Source organism: Copadichromis virginalis, linkage group LG23 (genome assembly GCF_057382275.1).
Source record: "Copadichromis virginalis isolate Kocher_CV1m ecotype Utaka linkage group LG23, C_Virginalis_male_GT1.1, whole genome shotgun sequence".
Taxonomy (NCBI): Eukaryota; Metazoa; Chordata; class Actinopteri; order Cichliformes; family Cichlidae; genus Copadichromis; species Copadichromis virginalis.
Genome location: NC_140639.1, coordinates 24,875,129 through 24,892,769, shown reverse-complemented (window position 1 = coordinate 24,892,769; position 17,641 = coordinate 24,875,129). Strand labels below are relative to the sequence as shown.

Below are 17,641 nucleotides of genomic sequence, written 5' to 3'. Positions count from 1 at the left end.
AGATACACACCCAGTGTTTGTAGTATTTTGCAGCATTGCTGTATTAAACAATAGTTAGGTCATTTCCTTTTGAAGCGGCGGAGCTTGCAGATGTTTTAAGAGCCCTGTGTTGTGTTTGTTGGCTTAAGGCTTCTGTTCTTCATCAGCAAGTCTTCAGTGATTACTTCCTTTATGGTGCAGGAACCAGTGCTTACAGTTTCCATCAAAGAGAGACTCGCAAGTTGACACTGCCAGCTCGCTTCTGCTTTCATTGTCTTCTAGTCTTCCAAAGCTGAAGACACTTCTTTTCTGCATTGTTAGGTTTGTAGCTTGAACCTATTCGCTGGAACGTTAAGACAATATAATTACACTGCAAGCAAGACGCAAGTAGGCAAACTTCTTCATGGTACTCGTGCACGGGAGAGACTGGACAGAGCGCCGTCCCTTCGCTTGACCCCAGTAGCTCTCGTCCGTTCTCCCGTATCACTGTCCTTTTATTGAGGTTACATGAATATGCATAAGTTCATTAACATATGACGTCTACATACACAAAGAGTACCTTGCCTGTGTGTGTGTGTGTGTGTGTGTGGACTGCTGATCAAAGGGTCAAACATCCTTGGTCAGGAAGAGGGTAGCCTCCCCCTCACCCTAGATGGTTCATCCTAGATAACACGGTGAGGAAGTCCAGCAGTTCATCTAAACAAAGAGCACTTAGACTAGAACAGACGCAACTACGTTAATCCTACCATAAAACAATAAGACACGGTATGACCTCTCATGCTCCCAAAGTGCTGTCTAATACACACAAAGTTTGCAGACTATCAAGGATCAAAACCTCTACCAATCTACAACTAATTACAAAACTCTAAGCATATATAAGTAAATATTTCTAAGCATAAATGACAATCAACAATACAAATCTAACATTTATCTTTTTGTGTTGCAGCATAATCCTGAGCAGAAAAGACCTCCGCGGCTTCACTGGTTCACGTTTGAAAGCCCTACAGTATTCAGTAACCCTTTGTGTGTTTATTTAATGTCCGGAACTGTACTCGTCTTACGTTTATGCTGGAAAAGCCATCATCAGGTATTGTTTGAATCATGGCTGTTAAGGAAATATCCCTGACAAGTCAGTATCCAATGTGTCTAAACAGAGGTTTTCACCTGTCAACATGTGACTGCCAACTTTCTCTTCACTGGTGAACTGAGTGGTTTGTGTGCTGTTTTACTTCTGTGGTTGTTTCATTTCATTAAAGAGCTGTGTGATGGTTGGTTTAAACAAGTCAGGCTTCACTATATTTAATCCTATGTCTACAAACCCAACCTTTATGTTCTAAAAAGGTCTAAAAGACCTTCAGGAGATATTTGTTAGTCAGAATCTGAAGTGTAGGAAGACTAGTATATCAGCTCTTAAGTGTGATCAGGGGGCCAGACTTAGAGCTGCTGCTGCTGTGGGCCAGATTGTTTAAAGACACTTCCTGAAACAGCAGAAGGAAGTGGGTGCTGGCTCAAGCCAGAAGCAGTTTCACACTACAAAACACAGAGTGAGGCTTTGACTCTCCTTTCATACTCAACATCCCTCTCTGTCAGCTCATATATTCCAGGACGTTTTCAGCAAATATCAGAAACGTGATTAACAGATGTACACGTCAGCTTGTTGTTGTTGTCTGGGTTTCTTTGGCTCGTAGGGCTGAGGAGAAGTCGTGGCATTTGCAGCTTTTTCGAGCCAGAGTTGAGCTCGATTGAAGTGAGAAATGGATGGTGAGGGTGATGAGGCTGAGAGGGAGGGGGAGAAAGTGGGTGTACTCTGAGGTCGTGGGCAATGCTCATTTTCATGTGAAAGGGCTACAGCTGCTCTGTCGCTCTGAAGAAATTATTCATGCTTTATTCTAATGCCGATCCCAGAGGACACACACACACACACACACACACACACACACACACACAGAGGGGTAACTGTTATCGGCTCATGGGTGCAAATGTTGACGACTGATCTGCTGCTACTGCTGCTGCTGCGTCATTTTTATTTTCCAGCTTTGCTTCAGTGGTTGAAAATGAACAGCAAGAGCAACTGCTAACCCAACCCTGACTGTGGGTTCATTTAAGAGTTCCGTATGTGAGAGGGACACATCGCAGATCAGCTCTAAAACCCTGACCTTCTGCTGCCATTTTTCAGATTGTAATATGTGCCTGGAACATCGTCCTCACTGACCCCAGATCAGATTACTTCCTCTTTCCTGTTTTCCCATCAGCAGACTGTGAGTAGGCAACAAATATCAGAGAGACCACAGACCTAAACCACTAGAACCAACGAGCATGGCACCTGTGGCTTGAACTATAAAGCAGGATATATATATCCAGGATATGTTCCTACTTTCTGGTTTCACTTTAGGGCTTTATACAGTGAGCAAAATACAAAACCCAAAAATCTGCTGTAAAAAATGCACATAAATTGACAAGAAGAGGAAGAAACTGAGATGCTGGGTTCATCCGATTCTCACAAGCAAGGAAAAGTTTGTTTTGATCCTGGACCCGCTTTCCTACATATTTAATTAACCGAATTTCCCAGAGGAACCCACCCGAGGGATTAATAAAGTTTTATCTTATCTTAATTTCACGTTCTAGCTCTGTGTTTCACGTAAAATAGTTTCATTTTACTGAAAAATATTTTTAGCGCACTAAATATTCGCATATAAAAGACTTTACTGTGACACTGGAATTCAGCAGGGGTGTGCGGCTCTATCAACAATCGTTTAGTATCGATACTATGTCGGTATTGGTATCGATACTTGTATGGTAAGTTCGATATTTTGTCTTTGTCTTAATTTTCGTGTGTAAATTGATAATGATTCATCTCATAAATCATGACACACTACATAAGTTGCCTTTGTTTGTGGAAAGTATCGGTACTGGTATTGGTAACGGCAGTATTGACCCTGTATTTACTTGGTAGCAGATAGAAAATTTGCAGTGTCGCACAGCAGTGTAGGTTAAGGTGTTGCACAAACGTGGTTATCAGCTTCACAGGTCAGCCAGGGTTTTGTAAGTTTAGCTACGAGAGGTGGTGGTGGCACAGAAAGGTTTGGAGAGGTTAAAAACACTTAAATACAAGGCGACACAGCTGCTGCAGTGCTGCGCGAGTGCTTGTTCAGTAGTGTAGGATTTTATAGTAAAAGTAAATCGTGAAAGAAAACCTGAACAGCATTTTATTGTTAATAGCAAATTATACAAAAACATTATATCCAGACATTCAGCACGAGCCAAATGTAAGCTCAAACGTATCCTAGGTGGTCTTTTTTCCTGGGATTTTAAGACCTAAGTTTAGCTCCACCTTATCTTGGCTTGAGCTTTTTAACAGTCCGGTTAAACCCTGCTTTTCCACCATTTAATTCACAGTTTCCTCTTTCTGTGCTGCTATCAAGTGCTGGGTGGAGTCTTTTGTTTACTTTTCAACAGCTGCTAATATTTCCTGTATGCGTGCCTTCATCGCCTCAATGGCCTTTTTGTTGTTGTTGTTGTTGTTGCCTCCAGCTGTGAAACAAGTTTGTTACGGTCATCATCAGATTGCTTTCAGTTGTTCTTTAAAAGCTTTGTTGAAACAGCTTTCTTTTTAGTTACTAGATAGCAGACATGGGAATAACCAGACACCCATGCTAGGAGAGTATCACAATACTCAATACAATATTATCATGTTGTCATATATTGTCAAAGTTAAACGTTGTCAATACTGTTTCATGTGTCCACACTAACATTGTCATTCAAACCTGCCATACATGTTACCAAAAGATGGACTCAGTCTGCAATTAAATGTGATCAAGCCGTTGGTTATAAGCCGTCTGTTTCTGATAATACAGCAATTAGCTATGATTAATCATCGAAGCTAAGCGTGTCCAGGGTTTTTCAGTTGAGCTGATTTAATGTAAGCATGAGTTGAGCCCTCCTTTTTTTCATAGCATGCCCAGAACATTTTAATTTATTTAATAAAATATTGGTATTTGGTGTCCCTGTATCGATACGCTGATGCCCAGCAGCGTTATTGTATCCATGACAAATACCTAAAAATGTATACTGGTGTTATGGTGGTGAGCATAGGACATGACCTTAAAGTGATCTGCCATCATAATCCACAAAACCCACAGCACAGGCCTCGGGTAGTGTGCATTTTAATTCCTTCATTTATTCTTATTCATAATAATTTCCCACATATGGTTTTATATACAAAGTCATGTCTCAGGGCTGCACCAACATGGCCAGAATCAGGACCGCTTCTGTCAGTATTTTATTCTTGAATATTTAACGTGAACAAGCTTTTAGAGTTCTTTAAATTTAAATAGGATGCAAATGGAAAAATTAGGGGTGGAGTTCCCTTTTGTTATGTTTGCTTGAGCTGAACTAAACTGCTTTTAAGAAAAGGTGAAAATGCACCTCTGTAAAAGAAAAGGTGCGCTTGATTTACAACACAAGACAACTATAATCACTGAAAGTGAAATGAAATTAAAATCCAATGAATCAATCAGACATATTGTGTCCTCATGTGTCTTATTTTGTCTGAGTAGCTGTGAAACCCCAAAAGATTGTAGCTGGCAGTGATGTACAATTACATTACTTATGTTTCCTCCATATCTTAGAGCTGTTTGAGGCCAGTAGATACACAACAAACACTGTGGGCTCAGAAGTAAGCTACTTGTTCAGTGAGGTTAGATATGCACATTTGATCTGCCCTCAGGAAAACAGGGTTGGAGGAGGGATTCAACTAGCTCCCATGCTTGTCGTTTCTTGCAACATATGGAGACTTTCTGTATTTGATGTCAAGAAAAATAAAGCTCAGAAATAGTGATTGACAGCCGGGCTGTGTCTGTTTATTTTGTCCATATTTAGCCCTAAAAGAGTTGTGAAAGTATGACAGCACGCCACCCGCACAAACTGGTGGAAATATGACTCTTAATCAACCCACTGAGCCTTTTCCTGTTAATTATAACATCTGAGTGGTGCATAAAGACAAAAACAGTCCTTTATTTCTTTGTCTCGCACTCTGGTTTTTCACAAAATGAAGTCTTGCCTTCTTTGAGAGAAGTGTTTGTAACCTTCTAACTGAATGATTGCTAAAGACAGTAAGGACATTTGTGAGTATGAGTGGAGTTTATTACATGTGTGATGTGGCACAGATAGCGTGGTGTGGTCTTGTAACTCTTGATTACTGTCACTTGCTGTTTCACATTGTTGTGCTTTTGTGAACCAGCTGGGCGACAGTCGACAGAGTTTTGGCAGCCAGCGTCATGTTGTCGGTGCTTCCTCTAAAAGTATGAAGGCCGTAAAGGCCACGGCACGCCTGGGCAGCATCGTATCACGTTACACATCAGCCCGAGCTCAGCAGAGGAACTGATTTATTCATATTTGAGAAGGTTTTTGCATGTATATCACAGACAGAATAAGCTTCTCTGTGCTTAAAAACTCAGAGTGATGGATCATTGCTCTGAGGGTCAGAGATGTAAGCTAACTCCTTCCCCTGGATCTATTAATCCTTTAATGCTAACCTTCAGATTATTATTATTATTTATTTATTTTTTTTTGGGGGGGGGGGTTGGATTTTTTTTTTTTTTTTTTTTTTTTAAACAGTGAATCACTTTTACGGATTTATATCTGTGCAGCTTTTCACATTCACATATTTGTGTCAAGGGCTGTTGGAGTTTATGGGTGTTTTAAAAACATTATCTCCATTTATCTCAGGTCTGTCCTCCTCTTCTCTGCTCCTTCAGGAGCTGCTTTACTGCAGCTGCACGCTGAAAGTCTGAGTAAAATAAAGTGACAGCAGGTTTTGTCACGCACCAAGAGATTCACTTCCCTCAGTGAGCCGTACAGTCAGACTGAGTCACTCACACAGGTGCAGATAGGCTTTTGTTGCTCTGCTGATGGGTTAATTCTGAGTTTACTGACTGTTTTTGTTGCTCTTGCTGCTACTCGTCTTGTCTTCTCTGCTTGCTGAGCATATGTGCTAAGGTCTGGTGCTCAGAAGTAATTGGACAGTAGTCAGAAAAGCAGTTTCATAGCCAGGCAAGGCCTGTTTCCTTTGTTACTTCAAAAACCCAGGAGATTGATTCCAAGTGATGAGCTTCTGTTTGGTAGCTGTTGAGTGGATTTTCAGTATGAGGTCCAAAGAGATGTCAGTACAACTCAGGGACGCCAAACATTAGGCTGAAAAACCAAAATAAACCTATCAGAGAGACAGCATAAACTTTAAGAGTGGTCAAATCAATCTGCTCCCCGAAAGGGCCTGAATGACCACAGAAGACAACTAAAGTGGATTATTTTTGATACTGTTAAACAGTTTATTATATTTGTTGGCACTCTGATGTTCCATTTAACCCTCATATGTTGTATACAGAAGGATTACTTTTTATAATAGATATTGCAATGTTAACAACATGATAACTATATAGTTAATTATGAGCATTTATTAAATAATAATGCTCCATAAATAAAAGAAAACAATGTTGTTTTTGTGCATAACAAAAAGCTCACAATTGTGCAGTCAAAATGTAAACTAACAGACGCTGAGCATAATAACAAAGAGATTTCACAGCTGCTCTGTTCCCAACTTCTACTGCCTGACTGACAGCCTGGAGTTTGAAATCTGCTTTGTAACCGTGCCTCTGAACAGGTGCCATTTATGGTCCTTATACACACACACAATACGGTAATATTACGTTGAAGCACAGTACGTATCACTCCGCGAGGCTCCTCGGTAGCCGTAATGCTCCAACAATCCATCAAGCGCTGCAGCTCCGTAACTTACCAAAGTCGAACTAAAACATTTTTTGACAGATTGCTGAGCGCCGTGTACCACATAAAATCGGTTCGCGGCCATCAAGCACAACCAGAATTCATACATAAGGCGCGCTGTCTATTTTTGAGAAAATGAAAGGATTTTAGGCCGTGCATGTCGTTAGCGCGGTTAGCTCGGTTAGCCCGCTATCACGTTGATGCCGTCCAGCCCCACGCACGGGGCGATCCGCGGTAACTCGTTAACGGAGATTTGCCGTGTCCATCTTGTCGTTGCCTGCAGATGAAGCGATGGAGGAGGGGAGCTGTGTTCAGTGAAGGAGAGGCGAGGCCGAGTAACGTTGCGTAAAGACAAAAGTGGACGAAAGAGCGGCAAACTTGTGGCTCCACAACTATAATTATAACGTAACTTATACTATATCGATATAAACGATATTGTCACATCTTATATCTCGTATGAAAATATATCGATATTTTTTAAAAAACTCGATATATCGCCCAGCCCTACTTCACATTACCTTAAACACTCAGAGCCACACTTTTTTTTTTTTCTTCCTAGGCTTGGATATTTTTCATGTCATCAAGAGTAAGATTCCTAATATGGAGCTACATATATAGAGATACAGAAGCCTCACCCATCTGCTGTTTAAGAAGAATGCTATCTTAAAGAGTTAGAAAAAAATTTATTTTTACCTGTGAATCATGCAAAGCTGCTCTAGTAAACTTTAGGGATAAAAATAAGGAGCTGGAAGTATGTCCACTTTAATATTGATGCCATATGTTAGGAGTGAATTAGCTGAAAACTATAAGATGATGAACTTGGGGGCAACACCCAACAAATCCAAATCCACATGCTGAAACTGGAACAATATTAGCCATATTCATGGTGGGATTGTTTTTATTTATTTTTTTATTTTTTACAACAACTGAAAGTAGTTTAACATGTCATCTACAACCATGTCCATCTGACCCTTTCCTAAAATGTTTTAATCTATCTAAACACAGTGTTCCCTAGAGTCTCTGTGCATTAAGTGTATCCGTCTAGTTTATTTTTATGTCTGTGCAACTTTAATCTTTTGTGTGATTTCGGAAATGCATTGCTCTGGATTGAGCCATACACTTGTGTAACTTAGCACATGAATTCACATATAGCATTAAAAAGCTTATAAAAGCTTATTTTGGTTCAAAGTCACCAAACCTTAGATTTGACTTGTATTTTTTTACGTGTAGTTTTCAATTTCGCAAACACCATTATAATAAAAGTTATAGATATCGCCACAGTTATTCCTGTAAATAAATAAGCGTGGCAACATGTTCTTTTAGAGGAACTGATATGGGGTAAATTTTAAACTGAATTATGCAAAGCTGCTCTAGTAGACTCCAAGAATAAAGATACAGAGCTCCATTTAAACGGCCACACTGGGTAATAGTTTATATGATCATTTATATCTGGGGTGTCAAGAAACTAAAGCATGCAGAAAGAGACGTGATGGTCAACTTAATAAAATGTCGTCATCCTCTTCATGTCCTGCCTCATCTCCTGCACTGCATAAACATGCTCATTTATTTATTACTGATATAGTCGTAATTATTTAAGCTAATAAGTTGATATCGTTCTAGTTAATGTTGGACTCAAGTGTGCTAAAAAAATAAAATCGCACTTTACCTCTGATGAAGAGTTTCCAACAATGCTAAAGCCACCTCAAAGAAATGTTTGCTAACGCCAGTGAACGGCAACTGATGACAGTTAACTGTAGCTAATGAAGGCTAACAGCAGTCCTGCCTGCAGCTCAGCATATGCTCAAAGACTTCCCTCAGCATGACTGTCATTGGTCAGAAGTGAGACACGCACCTGAATCCTGTCATAGAGTTTTACAGCCTTCTCAGAGTAAAGATAGGTGGATGTTTCTTACCCAGCCCCTACAGCTGAGATAAACAGGAGATTGATAACCTTCCACAGATAGGGAACAACTTTGGGGCGGAGCCGGATCCAATCCAATATCAAAGGTAGATGAAATACAAAACTGTACATTCGGTGATTTTGAGAAAACGATTTCCTCTTATCTCCGAGGAAGTCCATCCACTCTGCACACAACGATGATGAGTATTAAACCTGTCAGAGCTCAAGCTCTGTGTTGGACAGCTAATGATGTGGCAGAATAAAGCTTTTTTCCCCCTTCTGCATCGAGGAAGAACCAAATTTAGAAGAAAGTGTTTGACAGATGTGATCAGACAGACACAAACACACTTCTCCCATGAAAGCGTGTGTCGTAAGGCTTTGTCCTCACTGTGTGAAAGGCCTCATGGCACAGAGCACGCTGTGAAAAGGAGGTTTCACCATGTATGGTCAAACTTGAGTCTCATGCTCATGCTTTCCAAATCTGTCTTTTTCTGCCTGAGGATGAAGCCAAAGACAGAAGCTCCAAACACACATAAATATGCACTCAGACACTGTCCAAGGCTAATGTGAGCAGGGTTAGAAACCTAAATGTGTTTCAGACTCACGACTGAGAGAGCTGAAGGGTGGAGAGACCTTTTTTTGTGGACTCTTGTCATGCTAGAGGTTCATTGTGAGCTCTCAGTGGCTCGTTGTTCTGCCAAATGACAGCAAGTAAGATTTCTCAATCTACTGATTAAAATCTCTAATCCTATTCATGCTGGATACCCACCAAATTCTCCAGGATAAATGGAAATAAAGCAGCTATTATCCCGTATGTTAAATATTGTGATTAATGATGGATTAAGGATTTATTCCTTAAAGAGGGCTGTAAATAATCATTATAATCCTGTGATTGAAGGAATAAACACATCTACAGTTTACTACATTCACACATCTTCTTCTTTTCCAAACAAAAATGCAAATTCACTACTTTTAAATATTTAAGTAATACAAGATTTTGCTTGGCAAAATGACCTGAATGATTTCTTAAATACAAGTAGGAATTGTAAGATTTTCTTTAATTAACCAGTAAATTATGGCACTATTAAGAGTTTTCTATGACTTAGTTTTGATGGCATTAAAGAGTAAAATGACTAGCTTTATACAGGATACCTTGACTGCAATCTTATATATAAACAACCCAACTTAATTTTGACCTCAGGCTATTTCTTTTCCAGTATGATAGGTCTTTTCATAAAAAATAATTCCTGAGGAGGTTATGTCTGACTTAAAATGAGTTGTGTTTGCAGGAAATGATATTATAATCGTAAAATAAGAAGAAAATAGTAAAATTAACATTATTTATTTTATTTTTTATTTTTTGCTAATCAGTGTTTTCCCCTAGAATTAAATTCTGATTATGGCAGTAGTATAGGGTAGGGGTAGGTAAATGCCATTTCTGCACTCACCAGCAGGCCTAAATTTTCTTAATAAGTTAATATCTAATAATAGATGTGCTGTTCATCAGCCTCTCTGGTTAAGCTGCGTCCACAATGGAAGCAATTGGAAGAACATAAAATTTAAAATTTTTGTGGTTGTAGTGTATTGGTTTGTTTTTTGTTTTTGTTTTTTGTCTTGTTCTTTATGGATGATTCCTTGAGAGTCTGACTGTGAACACGGTTTCCCAGTAAGGACAAGAAAATGACAGAAGTCATTGTTTTCCACCTGAGGTGATCAAATGCTTTCAGATCTACAAAAATTATAAGCTATAACTTAAGTGAGGCTTTTATTGCTTGCAGTATTTCATAGTAAAACTTGAGATGTACCCAAGTCCTCCCTGTAATTGCTGCTGTTGATGGATCTTTAGGCCTGTTTGTACCACTAATTAACCTGAATGCGCTTTGTGAATCCTGGATCGGGGTTTTAGGTCAGGAGCTCTGGCCTGGATTAACCGTGGTGTTTATACGGTGTATGTGTGTCTCTGGTTCATCTGACTCAGAAACCTACATTGACACATAGAAGCATGCCAAATTTGGAGCTGCCTTATATGGCGGGTTTATCCCCTTTGTAAAAGTTTGTCATTTGGTGTTTTTTGTTTGTAGTGAATTTCCAGACCTGCTGCATTGATTCAAGAAGTTAAATCTGTCACTGTCATCTGCTGCAGGCCATACAGAGAGGGTTTGTTTTAGGCAGGATGTAGTGTGAACTCAAACTGAAGAAGGAAAATGCCAGGAAGCAGTATTTGTTTGCAGATCTGTGAAATGGTGAAAATATACTTGACCATTTCTGGGTAGTGAAAGGATTGAGATCGCTAACTGCTGCCCATTAAATGCCTGGACTTTTGTTTTGGAGTGTGTGTATGAGCCCAGTTTTGATAAGGAAAATTGGACATCTTGAGCCCTCTCAAACCCTGGTGTTTTTTGGCCCTGGGAGTGGAAAAAGTGACTTCAGTTGGCTGAGAGGCTGGAATTTTTTTTTTCTTCTTCTAGAAACAAAGACCAGAGATGCACAGAGTCTGATAGATTCTTTCTATTAAACCTTTTCTTTAGGGGGGTGGTGACACCTTAAATGTTTTGATTCTTGCACCAGGTTTGATCCTCTTTGCCTTCAAAACTGTCTTAATTGTACGTGGCACAGATTCAACGAGGTGGTGGAAGCATTCCTTAGAGATGGTGATCCATATTGACATGATAACATCCCAAAGGTGCTCTGTAGGATTGAGATCTGGAGACTGTGGAGGTTCATTTGAGTACAGTGAACTCATTGTCATGTTCGAGAAACCAGTTTGAGATGATCTGAGCTTTGTGACATGCCGTGTTATCCTGCTGGAAGCAGCCATCATAAGCAGGTACACTGTGGTCATAAAGAGATGGACATGGTCAGCAACAACACTCAGGTTGGCTGTGGAGTTGCTCGATTTGTATTTCGGGGGTTAAAGCGTGCCAAAAAATATCCCCCACACCATTACACCACCAGCAGCCTTAACTGTTGATACAAGGCACAATGGATCCATGCTTTCATGCTGTTTAAAGCAAATTTCACAGCAGAAATTGAAACTCGACGGACCAGCCAACAGTTTTCTGAACTTCTGTTGTCTAATTTTGGTATCTTGTGTGAATTGTAGCTTCAGTTTCCTGCTGTTAGCTGAGAGTAGCACTTAGTGTGGTCTTCTGCTGCTGTTGAGATGCTCTTCTGCATACCTTCGTTGTAATGAGTGGTTATTTGAGTTAATGTATCGGCTTGAAGTAGGCTGGCCATTCTCCTCTGGCCTCTGACATCAACAAGACATTTTCTGTTTTTTGGACCAGAGATCAGAATCAGAATCAGAATCAGAATGGGTTTTATTGCCAAATGTTGAGCAGGTTTACAACATTAGGAAATTGCTGCGGTGCTTCAGTGCAAACATGCTGTCATAAATTGCGCTTAAATAGACATGAAAAAAATAAAAGTAAGAATAAGAATTAAAAGTGCTACGTAGAAAGATATATGCATGAGATATACATGAGATATATACATGAGAATAAGAATTAAAAGTGCTACGTAGAAAGATATATACATGAGTGCAGGTGGTGATCAGTGCCAAAACATGGAATGATGCAGTGAACACAGCGTAGGGTCATGAGTTAGTGGTGGGGACAGTCGTACGTTTATTGTTCATGTGTCCAACAGCAGAGGGGAAGAAACTGTTCTTATGGCGAGAGGTTCTGGTGCGAATGGACCGGAGCCTCCTGCCTGAGGGGAGCAGGTCAAACAGACTGTATCCAGGGTGAGAAGGGTCAGCTGAGATCCGAGCTGCACGCCGCAGTGTCCTGGAGGTGTACAGGTCCTGCAGAGATGGGAGTCTACAGCCAATCACCTTCTCAGCAGAGCGCACAACACGCTGCAGTCTCTGTTTGTCCCTGATAGTGGCTCCAGCGTACCACACGGTGATGGAGGAGGTGAGGATGGACTCGATGATTGCGGTGTAGAATTGCATCATCGTCCGTGTTGGCAGGTTGAATTTCTTCAGCTGCCTCAGGAAGTACATTCTCTGCTGGGCTTTCTTGATGACGGAGGTGATGGTGGGCTCCCACTTCAGGTCCTGGGTGATGGTGGTACCCAGGAAGCGGAATGAGTCCACAGAGGTGATGGGGGTGTCAGTCAGGATGATGGGGGGGAGTGGGGCTGTGTGCTTCCTGAAGTCCACAATAATCTCCACTGTCTTCTGGGCATTCAGCACCAGGTTGTTGTGACTGCACGAGGACACCAGACGTTCAACCTCCCTCCTGTAGGCAGACTCATCCCCGTCCGAGATGAGTCCAATAACGGTGGTGTCATCTGCAAACTTGATTAGCTTGACAGACTGGTGGGTGGAGGTGCAGCAGTTGGTGTACAGGGAGAAGAGCAGAGGAGAAAGAACACAGCCCTGATAGATAGATGTTGTGTGGAGGGAAAAGCAGTTTATGTAATACTTATAACAATAACTATGCTGCGTTCAAAGTCACTTAAATTGATCATTTAATCTACATTCTGATGTTCAGTTTGAACTTCAGCAGGTCATCTTAAATATTTGCATTAACAAGCAGTTGACATGTTGTACCCAATAAAGTGGCCAGTGAGTGTATTTTTTTTATTTTTATTTGGGATAAAAGTCTCAGGCAGTGGAGATGAATATTAAATACAGCTGTGAAGGTAGTCATGGTAGTGAAAGTACCATTAAAATCATCTTAAATCTTCTATAAGCACTCATGACAGTTTCAGCTCCTTCTGTAGATCACTCCTAGAAAAGTGGTCTCCTATTTAAAAGTGCTCATCCCCAATTCTCTTCTGACTCTTAGGAAAAACATTTGATACTCATGGCGATCTACACGGATTAAAGGAAACTTGCCAAAGGTGGAAACTAATTACAGGAGAAAGCTGAATGTATTGGTGAGGAAAAATCGCTAAAACTGCAGCAGCAGATTGGATTGTTACCTTAACTTAATTTGAAACCTTCTGAAATGATTAAATAAAGTTGTACAGAATTTTCTGGCACACCTGCTACTTTGAGTTTATCTAAAGACTAATCAGAAGGGTCTGAACGAAGCTGCTCTTGATTATAACATGTATTTTCATGACTCTGTGGCTGTTTACAGATTGCTCTTCAGTGGCCTTTCCTTCTTTCATTAGAGAGATCTCTTCTATCTAATTAGTGCTGAATGACCTCATGTAATTCAGAAAGAGACTCTTCTATTGCTCGGAATGCTGATAGTTTGATTAGTCGTTTAATAAGACTGATTATCTGAACTCATCCACACACCGCTGTTATTTTATCCACTGCTGGGACAGTAGATCTGAAAGCTAAATCAGAGGTATTGTCGTTGCCTTTAAGTACTACTCATGAGGTCAAGGGTTCTTCCTGAAATCTCATTCCAATTTTAAAAAAATCAAAAAATCAAAAATCAGTCAAATAGGAAATAAATTCCCTACATGACCCCCTGAGAATTAGCTCATTTGCTTGCTAGCTGTATGTGCTTTCTTTAGCTTGCCAAAGGCCTACTTACAATTTTACCTACAGTTTGACACCAGGCTCAACTAGTTTTCTAATATAAGATGGACATTTTCAAGTAACTACAGCTTTTGCTTATGAAGCTTAGAGAGCTTAAAATGCTGGAAACAATTCATTTAAAAACAACAAATATCACCTATTTTCAAAGGTAAAAGTTTGCATGAGTTCATTAAATATACTAAAGCTGTTGTACAGATACAGTTGGCTGATAGTGAGCCGGTCAGATGGTAGGCACGCACTTGGAGTGGAGACTTGCTGCAGTCATTAAAATGAACTGGAGCCACGATGGCTGTATAGCTGTTGACTTGTGTGTGTGTGTGTGTGTGTGTGTGTGTATAAATCTTTAGGGAGATGGAGCTGCAGCCATCCTGACTGCTGGAGTCCGAGTTCACAAGCAGCATTTTAAGGTTATAGAGTGCACAGTTATTGCATGTTTACTGTTCACTGTGATGCACTTTGTTTTGTATAGTATCTGCACATACTGTGACTGCAGCTTTTAACAGATGCATTGGATGATTTTATTAGTAAAAATTGTTAAATTATGCCTTGCTGCTACTTTTTATGCAGAAATTATCAGTATGATTCCCATTTATCAAACTTAGAAAAACAAATTGTCACAGTCTCTAGAAAATGCCCTCCAAATTTGTTGGATTGATATTAAAACAGAGTTGTTCCACTAATTTCTAGCTCCTTAGTTTTACTCTTGGACTCTACTAGAGGAGCTTTGCATGGTTTATAGTTTAAAATAATCCCTCCTTAACTTTACCAGACCTCTGTGAACCCCCCTTACTTCAGACTGTTCTAGTTCCTCCCTCCTTTATGGCAGCTTTATTCTGATAGGTTGCCCCTCGCATGGGCACTCTTTCTGACATCATACAGAGCCAAGAGTAGAAAAAATGCCTGAAACTGAGCATTTAGAGTTTTTGAAAGCCTCTTTTGGCTCAGAGTGATTACTTTTACGTTATCTTGACCTCACAGATCAAAAGCACGGTCACTTTGACCGTGCTTAACAACACTGAAAGGAAATAAGGTGACAGAAAATAGCTAAAAGCACAATACCTCCACCGTAAATGAGTTTGTCTTCACAGGTCTTAAATTTTGTACCTCATTAAAACAGAGCCGTATTAAATCTGTCTGAACCTGACATGCATGCTGTGCATTCATTTACTGACTCTTCTCCAATTATACATGCATTCATTACCAGGCAGAAGTTACATAGGGAGGGGATATTTAAGGCCAAATGATTAAAAAGCAGCCATGCTAATAGTAAAAATACAGCTCTTGAATCAAAATCTAAAGCCAAAGTAATGAAAAATATCTTGTTTATATGCATCAGCGACAAATGTCACAAAAGGAGAACGCTATTAAAAGTAAAATAAGACAATACTATGTGTGGTCTGGTTTATTTAAGTCAGGGGTCCCCAATCCCAGTCCACGAGGGCCGGTGTCCCTTCAGGTTTTAGATGTGTCCTTGATCCATCACAGCTGATTTAAATGGATAAATGACCTTCTCAACATGTCTTGAAGTTCTCCAGAGGCCTGGTAACGAACTAATCATGTGATTCAGGTGTGTTGACCCAGGGTGAGATCTAAAACCTGCAGGGACACCGGCCCTCGTGGACTGGGATTGGGGACCCCTGATTTAAGTCAAATTTGCTCGAAATTACTGGTTTAACCTTTACTTAGGTGTTGGGTTTTATTAATGTGACTTGCTGTTCTCCTTTGTGTAGTTCTGCAAATGTAAGTGTTAAATGCTGTGTAATAACATGAGGAGGAGTTTTGTGGGTTTGCAGGACAAATTGTCCAGCTGGGGGAGGTTTGCTTATTTTGTATGTGTCAAAATAGCATCCACCTGAATGCCAGGACTGAAGTTTTCCAGGAGAAGAAGATGATCAGTGTTGTTCATTTAGCCTGTCAGTGGTTTTAATGTTTTAATGATCAGTTTTGCAGCTACAGTGTCCTATTGGTTAATATTTCATTGAGTAGTCAGCCACCTCATGGTGTAGTTAGGAAAATTTGGACCCGCAGCATCCTGCTCACAGTCCAGTGCAAAACTACATTTGAATGCAAATGCAAATAGGGTAGATTTTCCTTCAGGTAGTGCTCCACTTGTTTGCAGTGACAGATGTAGGGCACCTCTATCTGAGAGGCCCGAAATGGAACACTGTTAGTGGTGGACCATATACATCAGGAAGTAGGCCAGCGACTATTAACCCAGACCCACAATTAAGCTCACATTCTGGACCTCTTTGGTTAAAATGCCGGTTTTATGGTTCCAGTTTTCAACATCTGAAATTGAAGGAACACATTTTGTGCACTCCTGTATGTTATTTTTTTAATATTTTCCAAAGATAAATACATTAACACTTTTCTTAATGAGCCACTTTAAGTTATTTTTAGCTCAATGCAAGAACATACCATCTTTTGATTACTCTGTAATAACTGGGCTCAGCTGTAATGCTCGAGTCTTTTATTCCTTTCAGTGACAGTCAGACCGCATTACTTATTTTAAGAGACACTTCCAGCAAAATCTGCCTGCTGCACTGTCAGATTTACCAGGTTCATAACTAAAAGTTTTTGGGGTTTTTTTGTTTTTTATTTTTGTTTTTTTGCTAGTTTTACGAACTCTTGGCTTGTAGTTAGCAAGTGCTTATATGCATGCCGGATGACTGGGGCAATCTGCTAGCAACTAAACTAATGAAAATGGGGCTTTTGGTGTAGTTCCCTTCAGCAACCACTCACCAACTGGTCACAGAACAACCGTTTTTATCTCTCCACCTAAGTTTGCCAAGGGGTCTCTAACTGGTCTCTAGCGTGTATGACTGAGGTCTAAGCTTCCTATCGTTAGCTTAGTGCTCCATGCTCTCGTCCAAATATGCTAATTTCTGGCTTCAAACAACTAACCTGTAAAACTGCTAATTCTCTAACCACTTAGACCAAAACAAATGGGTGATGTCCCAGTGGCTAAGTCCATCTTTTATATACAGTGTGTGTTTAAATGTGAGTGGGCTTTTGTGTAGCACATAGTGTCAGGAAAACAGTTTGGCTGTTTTGTAGAAACAGGTGTGATTATCCACACATTATTTTGATTATTTTTTTCTGTAGGAAATGGAGCACAACTCAACCCAAATACTGCAGAGATCTCCTTGTGTGTATTGTTAATCTAGACCGCGGTGCTCCTCCATCTGAGCTGGGTACAGTCCCTCGTGTGGACAGCTTTGCTGTAAATAGGCTAATTGCTCTTTACAAAAATGGGACAAAGAGAAGAAAAGCAGGAGAAAGAGTGGGACATTTGCTTGTACACAGACCGAAACCTTTAGGGGGACAATCCCAAAAGAGGAGTGGAGCAAAAAAAAAAAAAGTACAGGGGTGAAGAACGATGGACAGACAAGATGTTGGTGAGACGCTCAAGATGACATATATAAGGATAACAAAAATAAGCAGGAGAACAGAGGAAAAAAAAATAGATGGGCAAA

The 17,641-nt window shown here is 40.2% G+C and overlaps 1 protein-coding gene across 14 annotated transcripts in view; it reads left to right on the top strand.

The window, feature by feature from the left end:
* Window positions 1-17,641, top strand: part of inpp4ab (inositol polyphosphate-4-phosphatase type I Ab) — a 79,332-nt gene that overhangs the window by 13,503 nt on the left and 48,188 nt on the right. Inside the window, exon 2 of one of the 14 annotated variants that reach the window (XM_085449219.1) lies at window positions 14,513-14,572. The exons of 12 other annotated variants lie outside the window; for them this stretch is intronic. The gene's annotated coding sequence lies outside the window, so the exon portion shown is untranslated. Of the gene's footprint in view, window positions 1-2,155; window positions 2,238-14,512; window positions 14,573-17,641 lie in introns of all 14 variants that reach the window. One more of the 14 variants, XM_085449220.1, reaches the window with a different exon arrangement.